This window comes from Coturnix japonica, chromosome 12 (assembly GCF_054131305.1).
Source record: "Coturnix japonica strain WE chromosome 12, WE-NBRP24, whole genome shotgun sequence".
NCBI lineage: Eukaryota > Metazoa > Chordata > Aves > Galliformes > Phasianidae > Coturnix > Coturnix japonica.
In genome coordinates, this window is record NC_140674.1 from 16,041,615 (window position 1) to 16,061,048 (window position 19,434).

A 19,434-nucleotide genomic window follows, 5' to 3' on the forward strand; every position below is an offset into this window, starting at 1 on the left:
CTGAAATGCTCCAAAGATTAGTGTTAGGGACATTTTTAACCATCCTCCCAGCTATACAGAGAGAAACACATACATAAAAAACATGGTTTTACTTTCTGTTATTACAAAAAGCAACGAGCCTCAGATGAATAAAGTCCTTTGAAACTACAAGGAGGAATTTACACCCCACGATGAGAATGAGATGATGAGAATGATCCAATAATTGTTGTGAAACCTTAGGCATATTTTTAACTTCCACTTGTCCTTCCTTAATTATTTTATTCCTCTTACAATTAAATGTTTGTAATCCATTTTGAGAGTCTTTCTGACATGAATAGATATGCAAACAACTTGATTGAAATGCTCAGTGCATATGACTAAAAGTTACTGGCTCTCACACATCAGCAGAACAAATCAAGCTTTTGGTTAGTTGGTTTTAGAAATCAAAAAGTGGTTTATAAAAAGGGACAGGCAGATAAAACCTGCTTCTAATTACTTTCTCAAGGGCATCCGAGTTTGTAAAAATAAAGACTTGATTATATTGCAAGTAAGCAAGAAACTGAAAACGAGGGTAAAGCAACCAAACTACTTTGTCAATTAAAATGTATCCCATTAGGAAAATGAGGCACCTGTTCCACAAAAGTTGGACAATAGCGCATGGGAGGAGAACAGTGCATTTTAACAATCCGCTTGCTAATTAAATTCTTTACTTTTTCCTACGTACACCAATAACTATCATTTTTCCCATGTCATTTTTAACCTGCCAAAACAGAACTTGTTTTTAATTATTTTGCCTCTGAAAAACAACAAAACACCCCAAGATTTCTCCTCTTCTTTCACAGCCGTAGCACAGAAAATACAAACATATAAATACACGTTTTATGCACAACCAGGAGAGTAATCTTTAAAAACAGATGTGTTTTAAAATGGATTTGTGTCCCCCCTACTCCTGGTTGGTTGTATAAAAAGCATCCTTGCTGATTCAGGTAAATATACTGAACAAGTGCACTCACACACTATATGAGCATACAGTTATCAATGCACATGTGTATGTATATATGTATACGTGTCCCTAAAATCCCATCAAAATAAAACTTGCCAAGATTGCAACGTCATAAGCAGATAAATTAGAGTCCTTCAGATGTGCACGATAAGTTTTTTGGTGAGAAGCTCACACGGTGATTAGGGTTTGGTTGTGGAAGATTGCATTAATTATAGGTGACTGGTTTTCCTCTCAGAGGACAGCTCAGGTCCCCTTGCTCCCCCTCGGCAGCTCATCTTAAATTGTTGTCTAACCTTTTCCTTAATTCAGCTCATCTTGAGCTGATGGGAACTGCTTTCATTCCACCTCTTGTGGAGGTAATGAAACAATCTTCTTATTCACTTGGTTCCTCTGAGCCAGTGACACACAACAAAAAACCCAGGGCCCTGATTAATGGCCGCTAATTAGCAATGTTAATGACCAGGTGTCCAAGAGCATGGCCAGCTCCTCTCAGCATGGAGTGATCCCTCAATGAGGGCCCTGCAAATCCAGCCCCAATGACCCTTCCCCTCAGCTGCCAGTAATGAAGCTGAGCTCTCTCATTACACCCAGGAGAGGCTCAGGGGGAGGCCTAGGTCTTGAGAGCCAAACCTTTTCCTTCGGGTCTAGTGGGCCTTCCATTAATTAAGGTCAGCATTTTTGCCTCCCTCCCTCACCTTCTTCCCCCCCTTAAAATACCAAAAAAAAAAAAAAAAAAAAAGAAAAAAAAAGATTTGGGCAAAGGGAGGCTTAGCTCTTTTGGTATTCTCTGCTTTCCCGGTGATAAAGATGCTTTTTCCTAGTGTGCTCAGCCCATTCCTCCCTTTGGGGTCGGCAGCTCTGCTCCTGCCCAGGCTCTGGGGCACCTCTGTGCAGAGCAAAAATGGGCCTCTATGGGAGGGCGTGTGAGTGGCGCTGGTATCTGCATCAGCAGAGACAAAATGTCACATTTATCAATTAAAAAGTCAACACTCATCTTCATGAGTCAGACTGGCCACAGATAAATATCTTGACATATAATTATTCAGTTAGTTTAGTAATATATATGATTCTCCGTTCTTTTAGACATATAACAAGTGACCTGAAGCATAGCATGCTACATTGGGATATTTATTTTGGCTGTGGTTTGCAACTCCCTTCATACAGCAGCTCTGCTTTCTGCTTCCTGTTGTGGGGCCAGGAAGGGGAGCTCGCTCTGTCCAGCCCTGGCCCTAGGACAGGGACAGGCACAAGGCTGCCAGCTGCTGCCCCAGAGCATCCATCCCCATGCCAGCCTGTCTGTCAGCAGGGCTGTGGGTAACTACAATAGATTCTAAGACATAGAAATCTGTCTTGCTTTTGGTTTTCTTTTAGCAGAGGGGAGATAGTCTATTAGCGCACAGGTACAAAAAAGAGCCAAGTCTTCAAGGTCAAGACAGAATGGTCTCATTTTTGCTTCAGCAAATTAGCAAATTTAATCACTAGCTCAAATGCTAACAGCTACACAAGGGAGGAAGAGTTCTGCAGTGTACCTGGCTGCAGTCTGTATGCTCCTCAACAGCTGAAGTTTCTGGAAACTGCTGGACTTATTAGCTTTTAGTTTGACCATGTAAATATTTTATTTTCATTTGAAAGAATATTACCAGAAGTCCGTCCTTTTTCTCAGCTGTGGACTGCAAAATGAAGGCATGTAATTAACATGCATGTTGGGAGGGAGTGGTTCAGGGAACTGATGGGGTGATAGGAAGCCTTTTACTCCAGGTCGCATCTCGAGCTGGAAGTGACAGAAAGTTAATACTGTAAGAATGCCTTTTGGTGGCTGCTCTGCGATAAGGGGGAGCCTAGCTTAATGTGTCAGCGCCTTCACAAATGCATTACCAGTGGCTGGAGAGGTAGCTGGATACCATACTGCACCAGTTGTTTTTCTCTAAATCCTAAAGCGGTGATTTTTATCTCACTGGCTAATGCTGTTTCCTCCCAAATGACAATTATCCCTTGCTCTCTTGACTGTCTGGGCATTACAGTGATGTCTAATATGACAAATTAATATGAGGATGATAATGCATTTCAATTTCCTAGTGAAATTTAATGACTTATAAAAAGAAAAAAGGTGCTGCCTGCTTTGTGTGACCCACCAGCTCTCTGATCCACTGCCTGTGTAGCAGAAATGTTTGGGGTCCGCTGGCTGGGAACAAGAAGTGATGCTCTACTGACACACCTGCACTCAGGTCCTGCACTTCCATGCTTAACTAAAGCACTAAACTTCTTGCTTTTCCCTCTTTAGAATATTCTACTCGCACCCAACTTGCCTAGAAGAAAACCTTGTGAGGCATACGGGTTCATTCCCAGCCGATTAGTTGCTCTCCATGGGCTCAGTGGAGTTTCTAAGGGGATGCAGCCTTGAAATGGTGCTGCTTTCACCTCACACACAGCAGGTTATTCAGTAAGGACCCGCTCTGGCTCTGGCTCTCTTCACCTGAAACTGTAATCCTGCAGAAGGTCAGCTGTCTTTTAAAAGGTGTTTTTGAACATGACATGGATTTTGGATGAAGGTTTCTATCTACTCCTTATCCAGAGGTGTGCATTGACTGTCATTACAGATAAGAAAAATTCAGTTCTCAGCTCTCCCAGTGACCTCTTGAGACACTTTGGATAAGTCATGTCTGGCCAATGAGTTGGAAAGATGATATAGATGATATAGAAATGATGATTTTATATATAGATGATATAGTAATGACGATTTTATATATAAAAGCTTTACAAAAATTTGTCAACATAAAAAAAAAAAAAAAAGAAAAAAATAAAGTAATCCCACCCCTCTGTACCTCAGGTCCCTACGTATAAAATATTTTCTTCCATCAAGGCAGACTGAAGCCAAGCCCAATCCTTCATATGCATTTCTATGCCATCAAAATCCTATGGGAAACCAGTGGCGACTGAGGTCATTAGTAATGTGACATAAATAACAACTCAGATTCAAAATATTATTTGCTGACTGAAACATCATTTCCAGCAGTGTGCTGCTCATAAAGGCAGGGTAAACAGAAGGCAACTCCTGCATACTGTAAGAGTTTTTGTAACTCCATCCTACACATCTAATTGATCAGTTATACCAAAAAGAACAAAAGTCTTTCTATAGCTATTGTTACTGTATTACAGGTTATGCAGATAAGGTTACAGATACAGCCAGACACATTTTTTCCATATAAACTTTTTTCACTGAGAAATACAAATAATGATCACAACCTTTTGTGAATCAGCACTGAGTTGTTTCTTAATGAAGAACATGAAACTGTTTTTATTCTAAATTTACTTGCAGTTGATTAGAAACATCTAGAAGGTTTGAAATGAATTTTAATGAAATAGGAAATAATTTTTCAGCATTGTAGTTCACCAAAATCTTGGATTTCACAGCAGACCTTTGCTGTTGCATCCACAGCTGAACTGAATGAGCTACCTGCCTGCCACCACTAGTCACCCTTTTGCCTCCTGTCCATTCATCCTTTCAGGCACCAGCTATAATGCCTTTTAAATGTACCTTTAAATCATTTTATCCACTCCTTCATGTCATTGCCAAAGTCATTGATTAAATTTAAAAGAACACAGTATTCTCATTGCTCGTTACATACTGGCAGTTCATTTATGAAAAGAATAGGAATCAAAAGCAAATTTTTGCCCGATTCTGAGCTTTCCCAGGCATTTGGACACAGCTTCTGGTCAGTGTCCCACAGTGAAGGAAGAAAGGAAAAACACATGAGGGCAGCGACCACCATGTGGGCCAAATCCCAGTCACTGATGCCAAGGAAGTTCCAGCACTGACTTGTGTAGCAACAAGAGCTGGAAGCTTTGGAAGATCAGAGACATTTATGGAGTTGACAATAAAGATGCTAATTCTCCTTAATCCTCTAAGTCCCATGTTATGTGCAGTATGCTATTAAGTAAATTCTTCAGTAACAACAAAAAATCAGTCTCCAAAACTTCTGAAATCCTCTTGACACTGACTATACTTTCTTTTCTCACTGTCTATGTTTATAGCAGTTGTAAACTCCCCCAAAAGGACAATTCTGAGGAGTGCACAGCAAGCATATAAACCTGCCCATAGCTTAGGCTGAATATTTTGTTTGCTGGGTTAGTTTTTTGGCACATCTGACAATTCACTTGGTGAATTGGTGACTAGAGTTCACTGCGATTTTGTGGGTGGTTTTCCAGGGCTTTTCCTAATCCCTTTCCGTTACCATCCTCTGCCTCAGTTTGCCCCACTGTAAAATGGACACGTCACAACCTTTCCAACAAAATAACCTGAAGCTTCATTTGTTAATGTCTGCAGAGCATTTTGAAATGACTGATTCATAGCTGTGCTAAGCGCAATGCATTATTAATACACTAATTAGATAAAAATAACAACTAAGAAAGGAATTGTGTGGATTCTGATAAAAGGCAACTGGGAACAAGGGAAGAACCTTGCCCATTACTGGAGCACATAGCTCCATAGGCAAATTAAAACAAGGGCTGTGTCCTCAGTTTTGGGCAATCCAGGCTATGTAATTGATTTGAGAAGAGCTACTCCAGGCTACTGTGTAATTACAGAAATATTTGCTTTTCTGGTTCCCACTCTCCTTGTCATGTTCTACCTCATTGCCCTTTACGCTAAAGCCTTTGTTGATGAGGGGACGGAAGCAGTAAGGACAAATAAAGCAATTAGTAGGTAGAGGGAATGCTACCAGTGTTAAAGGATAACACACAGCCTTTCTTGGGATGTTTGCTGAGTAGCAGTCTAGAGCCTGCAGGACAGAAGAAAATAAACAGATAGTCCGGAAAAACAAGCAAAGTTTCAAAGGACACTTTCTTATATGTATGTTGTATTTGAGAAATCTTGGCAGCTGGAAAATATTGCTAGATTGTCTGTATCCAAAATACGCTGATTTTACTTTAAATAACTAACTACAATTTTTATGAGTTTACCTTCCAACTTTATTTATTTATTTATTTATTTTTCAATTTAGGATCCAGAACTCATCATCAGAGTGCTCTTGTTTCAAGTGTTCGCTGGCAGTAAGCAAACCGTGTAATTTCTGAAGGGCTAAGACTCTTTGTAAGTTGCTGCAAAGCCAGCCAGGAGAGGGAGCCAAGCTCTTGAACAAACCTTTCTTCCTGGCTCTCTGACACCCTGGGAAGGAAGCTGAGCCATTTTGGCCAGGGTTCCACTGTGAACACAGGGCTTGTGACAACACATTGCAGAGGAAAGGATGAAAGTGACTAGGAGACAAAATAGCACATGGTGTCCCCAGACATCAAATGCTGGATGACTGGTGGTGAAAGAGGGGGTAGAAGGAAGACAGACAAATGAGGACTAGTGAAAATGGAAGACAGTGTAGTTTCTCACTTTCAGTACTTCCACTGCTTTTAGGAGAGTATTTTAAGAGATGGTTACAATCTGTAGACTCTGTTTCTTTTCATAAATCGCTATTGCATGAACTGGACACAAGGGTGAAGAAAATTATAAATTTGGAAGCTACAGAGTGTGGTAAACTGAGATTACTGTAGTTCTAAACTTGGATCAGGATTGCAATGCCAGGCCTGGAAATGCCTGGGAGTGCCACCATTCATCCAAGGACACCCTGGTGCTGGATGGAGTTAAAGCTCTGATCTCCCGAAAAGAGTTCAAACTACTCCTCATGTTCATAGCATGCCAGCCCCGAGCATCAGGTGGAGGCATGCCTGAACATTTAGCAGACATGAGCCTTGGTGCAGATGTGACCTGAGAAGTGCTGAGGAATTCCTATAATTAAATGTTCTCTACCCTCCATATACTCAGTTAAAAAGAAAAATAATGGCAGTAAAGCTGAGGTTTACCTCATTCCTGCTTGTGAACAATTTAATGGTAACTTCCTGATGTAAAAATAAATCTTATTTATTTTTTTCACTGTTGAAATTCAGCATTGCTGTTAGTAGACATCAAGAATACGTAAGTCCATAGGTGCTGTGAATGCGTATGGCTAAATCACTGTCACTCCTCATTAGAAACTTGTATTTTACCAGATCTTGGCTGGTGGGTAAAAAGAAAAGACCATACATAATTATCTAAGATAAGTTAGAAAGCAAAGAAACCACAGGGAACATGAAGGGGGAAACAATAATGTCTTAAATTTTTTAGTGGAGAACCATTAGTGAGTAAACAGACAGTTTCATTCAGGTCCATTCTAGCTGAAAATCTGGAAGATTTTATGATTTTAATTAAATTTTTTTGTTTTTTTAATTTTGTAGTTTTCCATATTAAAATTTTATTCCAAAATGTAATCGCTGTTCCTTTATCTAGGTAAAAACATTTCTTTGTAGCACCAAATAAAATAGTTCGTTATTACTATCTTCCTTTTATCTACATTATGTAGGTTGCTCTGAAAGTAACGCCTTCCCCAAAAACAACAGCTGCAAAGCACACAATAACACTATTTGATAGAGAAGATTTTCATCTATAAAACACTACTATTTAACTTAGTCACCACCATTAGTTATACATTTTCACCTGCAATGAACAAGGGTCTGCATGCTGCACTCGTAACAATCTGCACCAGTGGAGGTGGCCCACTGTTGCTCTTGCCACTACTGAAACACACTACCCACCATCTCTCTGTGCTCACATCCACTGTTTTATCTCTATAAACTCTCAGAAAGTGTTTATGAATGTCAATGGGTGCCATTTTTTTTCCCCACATGGAGTAATTCAGTGAAACTCATTTGCTTCATATACACTTCCATGTCAAACACCATTTTGTCAGACTGCCCCTCTGCTACCATCAGTCACACTACCACAAAATGTAATGGGATATTGGTGGGAAGGTTCAGCCTCTACTGCTGTATCACCAACAACTGCCTCTGACTTCATAAAATAGGAGGCGTTACTTTCAGAGCAGCCCTCATGTCTCGAACATTTTCCCCACTGTGCAGGTAAGTGCTTCTCAGAAGTGGATCCAAAATAAACTAAAGATGAACAGTGATGAACTGAATTGAAAACAAAAAGAATTATTTGCTTGTTCATACCTTAAAGATCAAAGTATTTGGATCAAAGACAAACATACTACACTTTAGTTTACAAACTATTTTCTTCTCTTAGTGTTTCTTCAGGCACTTTAACCAAGTTGTGCTAAGGTGGGTCTCTCCAGATTCCTATCATTGGGAATTAGGGATCAGCTTTGAAATGCTCCAGAAAAATAGCCCCAAAGAAAAATACTCTAAATCAATGGAGAAACTACTCAAAATTCTTCATCCATGGAGCTCAGGGGAGGCAACATAATAGACTTGCTTCAAGTTGGATGTTAGGAGTGTCTTTTTTTTCTGTGGTCTTTCCAGAGCAAGATCTTCCTCAAGAAACAATGACATCTATTTGCAAAACAGAAAACTGTGGCACAGAGAGAAGCAGCCCTGCATGGAAATGTCTGGAGATCTGACCCTGACCTCCAAAGTTCCAGCCAGGTAAACTCACACTGAACCATGCTGTACTGCAGTGGAAGGAAACCTATGTCTTGCCATGATTGCTTTGCACGCCTACACCAAAAATTGATGTTCCTGAGTTTTCAAGCATGGCTGCATGCTGCAGAACTCCATCAATTATTGTTTCCAGTGAGTGGGAATAAAAAACAGTTCTTGCTACATGAGTGACCACAACGCATATCTTGTCAGCAGCTGCGTATTGCAGCATCAGAAGCATTAGCATGAATCCCCACAGCTATCCTGTACATCTTGATTAAAGTCAATGGGAGTTTCAGATCTGTTATTAAATGTTCAATTACGCTGTGCAAGCAACAACAGAAACAAATTGATAAGAATATGGTAGAAGACAATAGTCTGAGCAAAGGACGCCACTAAAATGTGTTCATGAAGAGAGCCTGGAGTGACTGAATAATGAACAAATTTGCAAAAATTCGAAGTCTGTTTGCAGGTGAATAACAAACAGAGGAAAGGGCAGAATTGGTTCAATGAATTATGCATTATGAATCTTTTAACAAGCGCTGATATCTATAAAGATAATGATTCTAATGTAAATAACAAGCCTTTAATATTTATGCAGCATTAATAGTCTGGAGAGTCTGAAATGATAGGTAAAAATGAAAATGTCTCTTCAGTGTTTTTCAGTGAAAAACAGATTTATCACAGTATCACAAAAGCAAACCAGCCAGGTTTGACACACCTTTACTCCATGGGGACCCAGCCTGCCCTAATGCTGAGTTCTGGACAGAACGAATGCCTCTAACTCACAGCCATGCCATGAAGGGAAAATCAGTGCCTGCTCAACTCCCTGGATATTACAGAGCACTCAGACAGTGACAAAACTGGAGATTTCACTTTTCTCTTTGCTTTGAGATAAGAATCTCTGTACCGACTTAGTGCAATCACAGCAGCGAGAAGAGAAAGGAAATGAAAAGCCCCTTCCCCTCCCCTATGTGCACATAGTGTGTGTGGGAAAAAAGAGAGAGAGGCTATAGAAAGTCCTGTGCAATCACAGCTGGGTTGTTAATTGCTTCGCCCTGTGCACAGTCATACCTTGTTGCTCCTCTGCAGCAAGGAATGGCCACCCAGCCCAGCAGGCTCAGGGTAAGGGCAAAAAGGTTTTCATATGCACCTGTGCTATTTTTTTTATCACCGAAATGCCCCTGTGTTATCACATGCACAACGCTACCTCGGCTCCCATGGATGACAGCAGTACTGAAAGTCAGGGAGTGATCGTGTGTCTGAGAAAGGATTGGGTTTCTCAAGCCCCTTTTTGTTAAATCTAGGTTATAGGAAGAGGAAAAAAGTTGGTTCACAGGAGCAAATTGAACCAAACACGCTGCCATATACCCGGCCACTGATCACAGCAACTGAAAGCCCAGCTGCCAGGGAAACCAGACTTTCCCATCAAGTCTGTCTCATTTGTAGCTAGCACACTGATTCCTTGGGAGTTTTCACAGGTACCTTTGGGAGACAGGGTTGCCATCTCCATTTTCCTTCTGTGTGGTCATGGATTCCTGCAAAAGCTTCTTCCTCGGAGGTCTGATCTGGTACAGTTCCCCGGCTCTTTTGCTTCAGACTCAAAGCTGGCACACACCAAGTGTGACACTGTATCGAATTGCACAGAGCCTGCAAAATATTAAAACAAAAAAATAATTAACTTGACCTCCAGGATATTAATATAGTGACAACAGCCTCTGCAAGATATAAAACTGGCACCAACTGTAAGAGCTTCCATTAGGGCTGTAGGTTTTTAGTCCCACTAAAACGGCCATTTCATCTGAACATGTGGAAATAAAAACAAACAATAATAGGACTTACAAAGCATTCAATGCATATTTGTCCATAAACACGTTGTATAAATAACAGCTCTTTTTTTTTTTTTTTTTTTAAGTGGCAAACGAATCAATGTGCATCCTATTATGGAATAATAATATCCCGTACCACATGTGCTGCTCAAGCAAATCACTTTAGCTGTTATAATAGTATTTTCCATTTGCTGGTACAGCTTATATTTTGATCTGTTGATTAAGGACCTGCCCCCGAGGAAGTCAATGACAAGAGTTCCCCAGGCTGAAAAAGAGAAGGAAAATGTGTAAACGATTTGGCCGCAAATAAGGAAACAAATGTATTTTTTTTTCCTTTCTCCTGGCGTGATGACTACAAAGCCTGCTGAAGACCATGGAAAGACTTGCTCTTTGCTTCAGCAGCTTTCAGTCTGGCCCTGAGCATGTTTGTGTGAGATAAATTTTGGCACCATTGGCAACCCCACCTCATACCTCCCACTGCGAATATGTCATCTTTCTCTGTGCTCATGCATGCAAAAGCTTTATCTCTTTTGAAATACTGCCCAGAATCAAGCTATGTTTACTTAAGTAATAGAGAGATTCACTTATACGCAATAATTTCTTCAATGGCGAGGCTGTCTTTCCTCAGTTATAGTTTGGACTTTGTTCCTCTTTAGCTCCTATTTTCCTAACTTGATGATTTTATCCAGGTTTGACAACGGGGCTGGATTTTATTTATTTATTTATTTTTGAAGTCACACACCTGGAATTAGCCCTCTCTGCCAAGAACTGCAGTGCACCTGGAAGTACTAAATCATTTTTATCTGTTTGTTTGGTGGCTTTGCACAATGCAATTGCATCTCTTTAAATCCTACTTAACTTCTACAAAAGTAAATGGCAGCTCTAGATGTAGCACTTTATGAGCATGCAGCTATCATGTGAGCTGTGCCCTGCGTGCCTGCCTCCACCAGCCCTAGCAGCAGTGAGCTGAGAGCTGCCTCTCGGGGTTTCTTTCCTCTGCAATGGCTCTGCTTACCTACATAACATATGGAAATGTGAGCATACACTTAGAGCAGATTGTTTGCTATGTTTACACCAGTTCTAACACTAATCCCCATTAATGTTTGATATTGCTCCCAAAGAGTTTAAATAGATGTCAGGCCCCGGATCCATTGCATACACGTTAGGCATCGTATATGCTTCAGACAGAAAGATACAGAAACGCTACAGGGTGCCCTTTTTTTAACATTACGTTTACTGACTGGATTAACCACATCAAGTGTATGCAAATCCCTGCTACTTTTGTGATTTGTCATCACATTTAAGTGTCCTGTTTTCAAGGAGAACATAAAACAGTTTCACATCAATGTAGGAGTCCAACTTCTTGCTCTTGCACTCAGGGTTTTTTTTTTTCTGTATGTCAAACAAGTCTGAAGGTGCAAAGTGAAACAACACCTAGAGGCGTTCCTGCACACATAAAACTTGGATGTAAACCTCTGTGAAGGTTGCCCAGTTCTACAGGACCTTGATCTTAGCCAGAGTCTTTCTGAAGCTCTGTCACGCAAGCGATAGCACAATATGAAGCTACACACATGACTAGCACAAATTAGCAACACTGTCTGTGAGAGCGCTTTGGGATGCACAGAGCAAAGAGCAAAAATGGGACGTTGAGACATTTGCAGTTGGACTACGTTGGTCTTCTCTTTTAGGATACCAACAATTAAATCTCATTGTAGCCACATGCAGAGAAAGTAAATGAAAGCTGTAGACATAAGCACATCTATTAAAATATACAGTTTTTTAGTGAGAAAAATAATTGGACTTCACAAGTTAATACCTTTTGTGGCTGCTGACAAGTTTATGTTAAAGGACTAAGCTGTATCTCCACTTTTTTTAAACTCATTATATCCTTTAAGTAGTTCAAATTTCCAGATAGCCAGCAGCAGAACCAGGTAAGCAGGCAAAATTAGTATGGCTGGGAAAAATTGTATCTGTCACACAGGTCTGGTTCCCACACACTCTTGTTACATCATTACTTAGTCTGTTAACTAGGAAACCAATTAGGCCAGAGAGCTACTGTCAGGTGACCAAAACACGAAAATGCACAAGAAATCCTACCCGAAAGATGGGATTTCAGCAGAGGCCCTCAGATAGCTGACTCCTCTTCTGCTGCACTGCAATTTTCGTATTTCGTTTCACCCTTGCTTTCAGGCTGAGCTCTGAGGTCCTACAGATTGATGGTTAAGGCAGCCTTGTTTCTCTCCCCTAACAGGTGCATGGAGAAAACTGTTCCCAGCACCAAAAATTACACTAAATTATGTGATAATTTCTCTCATTTAGCCGGGAAAATTTCCTTCTCCTTCGCAGCTTTTAATTTACAGTGTGAGAACAAGGCAGTAGCTACGGAACAGAACACTGAGCAGAATTCTCTGTGGGTAGCAGTTTGTTCAACCTAAAGCAAAGCAGTGCGTGAGAGCAGGGTGCAGCTAAAGTTTCAGGGCATGAACTACTTCAACAACTATTATTTGTTTTCTCCAAATGTTGAAGGCATTCCTCCACACACCGAGGGAGCAACACAAAGGTGGCTGGTCTCAGCCTCTGGAGAAAAGCGTGCATGGGTGGAGGAGGCCAGTATGGGGCACCATCAGGACAGATGAAAGCCGGCTTCCTGCAAAGCACTCATGAGAAGGGAGTACTCATATACACATATGTGAAACTAAAAAGACATAATCTCTATACTGTATCTTTGATCTAGCTGTAGTATTGTTACACATATGAGAAAAGCTGCTTATATGGCTGTAATATAATTTTAGATGCATACATAGGCACACACATATAAATATAAATATATGGGTATTGCATGCTATAAATGATACAGATACTTTCTAGCTTTCACATCTATTCCTGATACCGGCACCACCATACAAGGTGTGACCCAGTCAACCCCAGTGACTTGCTAACTGCTTGCTCATATCTAGAGAAAACCCGCAGCATCTCTAATACCTTTGCTTCAGGCCAGGAGCATTGATAAGCCTTCTATATTTCACTATATTCTTGTTCAGATCTGTTTGGCAATGAGAACTGGAGAAAGAATTGACTAAAAATGCCACAAGAAAACGGTATAAATACAAGGGGAGGGCAGTGAGCGCATGGGGGTCCTCGAACATTTCAGGATTGGGCTCAGAAACTGCCCCTACTCCCCTCTGATCACTATTACATTATTGGCTATTGGTTTAAAGGCTATTGGCTATTGACTCTTGGTTTAAAGCACCTCTTCCCATTGCGGATCCCTTCACTTCTGTTTTTCTTCAGTGCGTTTGGTAAATGATCATCAGAGGAAGAAAATGAATCGGGAAAACTTTCCTTCCTGATGATTTTGTCGAGCAGATGATTCGATCACTGTTTAGAGAAAAGCAAACCAGTCTGTGCCGGCCGGCTGCCAGCCCGGGGAACCAGGCTCCCGCATGTTTTCCAGCACAAGCACTTCATTATTAATTCATGCTCCAGGTCCTCTGTACATGCTGTTACTAATATTAGGTTTCAACAGAGTAATGAGCAACAGTAATAGACTAACTATCTTAATATATTTTAAATAATGTTTGAAATACTAAATTTGAGTTTGGATTTTTAATCGGGGCGTGGGCAGGGTATTGACAATCTTCCTACTGTTTTGCAGCCAGCAAGCAAATAAGATAGGGATTGTTCTGATCAGAATACTGAAAGCCAGTCTGATTTAGGGGATGGATCTGAAATACAACACCAAACTGGAAAGCGCAAGGGAAGTTTGGCACTGGTTTCTGCAGCCAGACTTTGACCCAGCCCTGTATGACAAGGGGACTTTTGATATGGGACTATAGGAAAAGTAAACAGTTGTCAGATCAGAACTCATGGACGCTTTTTGTAACATATAAAACACATGAGCTCCAGGGACTGTTCTACTCTCAAGAATGACACTTTCATTAATTAAAGAGGATATGGGATAGCAAAGCACAGGGGAAAGGAGTTGTTGTGGTATAAATCCATACCATAATGATATATACAGTAGGGGATAAAAAAAAAAAAAAAGGCAGGCAAGCTGTGGGTCTGAAAACCCTACAGGGCTTCAAAGTCCTTATTACTGCTGTGCTTCAGACAGGAGCATAGGTCAGCATCCCTTCCTTAGTTGGATATACATATATTAAAGGACTCATTTAAAATTTGAGCTGGGGAAAGGGCCAGTGCCATTTTTCTGTAAGCGTGCTGTGCACATTTCTGAATGCATTCTCTTTGAGAGGGAGTTCGCAATGAAGATTTCCCTGTTCTGGAACTCACTCCTCCTACTTGGTCTGTTGGAGCCTGAATACATTGACCCATGGGGCACATTGCAAAGCCTAACTATTTTCCCAGGATTTTTCTGAATGAATGACTTGAGTAGGTAGAGAGAAGAACGTTTCATTTGTACAGTATGTGGAGGGTTTTAATTAATAATGTTCCCATTTGAATGGCTATTGTATTCTTAAGAGTACTTTGTACATTTGCCGAGAGCATCAGATATCTGCAGGGTTGATTGGTTTTTTTTTTCCAATTAAAAACTAAAATATCCCACAACAATGTGGTACTGCTGCAATGTGGCTCCAAATTTCTTTTTGTGATAGCTGTATCCAGTGCCTAGCACTGTGGCCCCTGACCTGGACCACGACTTCTTGATGCCAGTCCCTAGTTGGCACCATTGAAAAGAGGCAGGTCTCAAGGAGGTGAAGCTTCATATCAGTTGGAGAGTTTGACACTTCTGATTATCATTATGGTATTAGGCATGTTTAACATACAGTGATAGTAGATATGTGCCTAGGGACATCATGGAGGCTTTACCTCACATTTTCAACTTTTGCCATGGAGAGATTTGTTTAGCTGTCTCATTCAGCTGCTGGACTGTGGGCCAAATCTGACTCATGGAAACACCTCTTTGTGGTCCAGTTCTCTCCTGTGACTGCAGTTTCATTATAGAATGTGCTTCTGAAGTAACTACGTCCTTTCATGCCTGGTCACCACCTGCCCTGATTTCATCTATGCAGAAGAAGTCACCTCCTGCCTTGCATTTGTGTGTGCAAGGAACAGTCACAGAGTTGACAGCATCACCCTGTCAGCACATCTCCTGTGAGGGCCACTTTTTTGTGATTTTTGTTTTTCTGATTATTAATTGTGCTTTTTAAAATTTATGTCTGGATCAATGACAAATACATTGAGAAGACTGATGAGGGTGTTGCCAGCAAACTAGAATACTGTTGCACAACTTCCGTTGTATTTAAGATGTTTTCTTGATGAAAAGAATCATTGTGCAAAGACAAGTAGCCAACAGGCTTTTATCCTTTCTGGTTTCATTCTCTTTTTGTTTAGCTGCTCTTTCTGTGACTTACAGGAGAAAACCACCACCCTTCCTTAAAGCCTTAAAAAACCCTCCTGCCACCTCTGCTTTTTCCTTCCTTTCCATGGAGTAGGCTGCCAAAATTGATTTTTGATTACTTACTGTAAAGTGCAGGCCCTCTCTACATTGCCATGTGATCTTCTGCACTGTGACCAGGCAAGCAAGGGGCAAAAGAGCAGGTGAATTCCAATCTGTCTCCAGAATTGTAATACAGACCATCCTGGAGAAACCCTAAGGACAACCACACTGTTTTTCTTCCTCTCTGAACACCCTATAAGAATCTTACTCTTCAATCGGGCATTGTTCAAGCTTCCTTATGTAACACTGTCAATGCACCACAACCCTGATCTATAGTATTCTTCTATCTCAGTCTCCCCCAAGAAGGACAAAATGAGTTGCACCAAACTGTGAGGAGAGCTCAAATTTGCACAAATTCTGCCATTGCAAGAGAAAGCACACAGGTCAGTCATAAGGAGGGGCTGGATTTAGCTTTAAGCCCAGCTAAAAGTCCACTTTCTAGAAGACAAGGGCTGATGAAATGCATTACCCCGCTAACTAATCATTTGCAGATACAACAACCAGCATCTCAGTCTGTTTCTATGATTTTAGTTACACAGTGCACGTTATTCTGAATTAAAGGCTGTTCCATCTTTCATTGCTTTTGCAGTCTGTGGAATTCCAAGAATGTTTTGATTGGGAAAAAAAAAAAAAAAGAAAGAAAGAAAGAAAGAAGGGAAAACATGGTGGCAAGTGCAAACATGGATAAGGGGAATGAACAATTTTAGATCTAAAAGCAGTTTCTATCTAAAAATTAAAATGCGTTAAAAAAACAACAAGCTGCTCTCAGGCAATAAGAAACACAAAGAAATGATGCACAATCACATATTTAAATTATACAGCAGTCCAAATAGAAGCAGCTATGCTGGCTGCTTCTGGCAAAGAAATGCCACTAAGCAAAACAGTAGTTTATTGCAATTGCCATTTGCCTAAGGATTTCTCTTTCAAAACACTTATCTAAATACCTGCTACAGTGGATTGTATTATTATTGTATCATTGATTCCATTTTGCAATTAGATATTTACACACAAAGAGCAGAAGGTGTGATGGGCAACTCTTGCTCTTCACTGACTATGTGAAATCTAGGAGACAACTTAGGGAAAAACAGAAGAAATTGCTGAGCCTCCAGCACACAGATAATGCCATATTAGATTCCCTTCTGTAATACACTACACAGCCGGTGATGATCCAACACAGACAAATACCTGACTCCCAACACTAGAATAATACAAGTGATAATAGTGGAAAATGTTTACAGTGATTCACTGTAGGTGTTCATCACAATCAAATGCAGATTGTTATTCTCCAGACAAGCTGAAGTGTAGTTTTAGTGCTCTCAGTTCCACAGTACTCATGGATATATACCATATGATAGCAACCATGGCTTGAAATGTTCATTTCCATCTCATCAGACTGTGAGGTGGCTAGATCTCTATCATACTGCAATGGGCTGCACAAACGCTGCTTCCAGATTCAGCTGCTGCAAAATATTTTACATGAGTTTGAACAAAGAGGTTCCAGCTGGTCCAGGCTGAAGCAACATGTTTGCTTCCTTCTCCCTTTCATCTCTAAGCTCATTCATGCTGAGAGCGGATATAATTGCTCTCTATAAATACATTCAGGTTAGGCACTAAAGCGAGAGAAAAGATACTTAAGCAAATGGACAAAGATGACACAAGGACAAATGATCACTAATGAGCAATGAATAAATTGAACCCAGAAATTAAAGTTCCTGATCATTGGAAAACTGAAGTTTGGAAACAGCTTCCCATTGAAACCAGGAAGAAAAAAAGAACAGAATTTTCACATGGAGTTTAATAAATATACAGATTATTAGATACGGTTGCTTGCAACAGCAGAGGAATGTATTCAGTAATCTAGGAGATCACTCCTGCTCCAATGGAAACAATGAACACAGAATCCAAATCACTGCATGGAGTTGACCCATTGTATTTTATTACAGGCGCTTTGCAATCTGATGTGTGTACTTTCAACTAAAGATGCCTGCAAAATCTCTCTCAGGTTCTTATCAAGTTTTAGATCCAGCACCTAATTCTTTTCCTTTCTGATTTGCCAATTATCTACCACCTAAACACAATCAACCTGATGCTGCCTTTCCTCAGTTTCGGTGACTATGAAGGATTTCCTTCACCTGCATTTTGCCCCAGTTGTTGAGCCCCAGGAGATCTGCTCTGATTCTTTTTCCTGTGACTCCTCTAACCTGCACAACAAATTACCTCTGCGCAGATATCACAGTCATCATTCTGTTTTGCAGTACCTCTGTTGGTTGTCATTCTCTGCAATAAAAAACTGTCTTGGCTAGCATGATTAAATATGTAGTACAATAAATCACCTAGAGACCTTCAAAGTGACTTCCTTTCTGCTTGCAATGGGCAATATGGCCACTGTCTCAGGGGCCTGCTATGAAACTGAAGACTCAGAGTCACCAGGTCACCTGCAACCGGCTGTAGAAACAAGAACCTGCCTTCAGGGACTTTGTAGACCAGGGCAGAGCCAAATATGACTCATTTTTATTTCAGTCCTAGCCCAGCTAACTTTGCATTCTCTGTTGAAAATGTTACACCTCTCATTTGTGTTCTGCAGAACCTGGCTTTCTGAATTTAAGGCTTCCCAGTCTACTGTGAAGCTCACTGTAAGAGAAGGTCTAGGAGGCAGCTCTGCCACAAAGCTCTGCCTAAACCAGAATCATGTCACAGCTCCACTGTACAAACCCCTTAATAATAAAATTTTTCTTACTTCCCATATGGCGTAAGAAGAAGGAAGAAGTGAAAAACCTGTTACTGCATATTGGTCATTGTAATACTTCCCCTTGTATACCAAAAGCACTTTAGCACCTTAATATCTATGCTCAGAGGCATGAGACAACCAGGAGAGGTTTGCCAGTCTGCCAGCGGGCTTCAGAGATTCCTTCTGAGCTCTTTTCCTTCCCCAAGATAGCCCTTAGGTAAATGCTTGCAGGAAACTCATATACTTGTGAGACGGTGAAGCTGCTGCTTCACAAGCCCTAACAAACGTAAACACTTCTGTTTCAGCACATCTGCCATTGCAATGCCTACAGCTTTTCCAGAACCAAAGGATTAACTTTATTGTGCATTTGCTCAGCAGATCTGGTAACACAATATTGTACTTCTAAGCAGACAGATTACTCACAAGTTTCTGGATGCTACATCTTTAGAAACGCACTCTACTTAAAGATAAGTGTTGAATCTGGTAATCCCAGAAACATCCAACTGATGTGAAAACCAGTTATACTAAGGGCCAGCTGGATGCTATTTTTCCTCAGGTTATTTGGATATTCCAAAAGTAATGGTTTTATTATTATTTTTTGCACTTTAATATTAAACAGATGCAGTTTGTTTCTCAAGACCACTGTGAGCCATTTTTCTTCTTTAGATTTATAAAATAAAACTATAAAGGATGAGTGGAGCTAGAAGTTTGTTTAGTATTTCTTTACTGTCAGAGAGAAACACCAATATAGAGAATTACCTTCTTTAGAAAACAGTATACATATTCAATGACATTTTATACCTGTAGAGAGAACCTCATTCAATGAGTTCACTTTTAGAAAACAGGAGCAATGCCACAGACATTACATTTTTCCTAAATGTTAAGCTCATAATATAATATAATATACTATACTATACTATACTATACTATACTATACTATACTATACTATACTATAATATAATATAATATAATATA

The 19,434-nt window shown here is 40.3% G+C and overlaps 2 long non-coding RNA genes across 3 annotated transcripts in view; one reads left to right on the forward strand and one right to left on the reverse strand.

Moving 5' to 3' along the window:
• LOC107318136 (uncharacterized) overlaps positions 1-19,434 on the reverse strand; it is a 185,974-nt gene that overhangs the window by 42,403 nt on the left and 124,137 nt on the right. Inside the window, exon 1 of one of the 2 annotated variants that reach the window (XR_014933289.1) lies at positions 9,929-10,046. This is a non-coding gene — a long non-coding RNA (uncharacterized LOC107318136). Of the gene's footprint in view, positions 1-9,928; positions 10,094-19,434 lie in introns of those variants that run through there. The other variant, XR_014933288.1, reaches the window with a different exon arrangement.
• LOC116653824 (uncharacterized) overlaps positions 1-19,434 on the forward strand; it is a 47,443-nt gene that overhangs the window by 12,281 nt on the left and 15,728 nt on the right. The window contains exon 4 of the long non-coding RNA XR_004308302.2: positions 8,327-8,449. This is a non-coding gene — a long non-coding RNA (uncharacterized LOC116653824). The remainder of the gene's footprint in view (positions 1-8,326; positions 8,450-19,434) is intronic.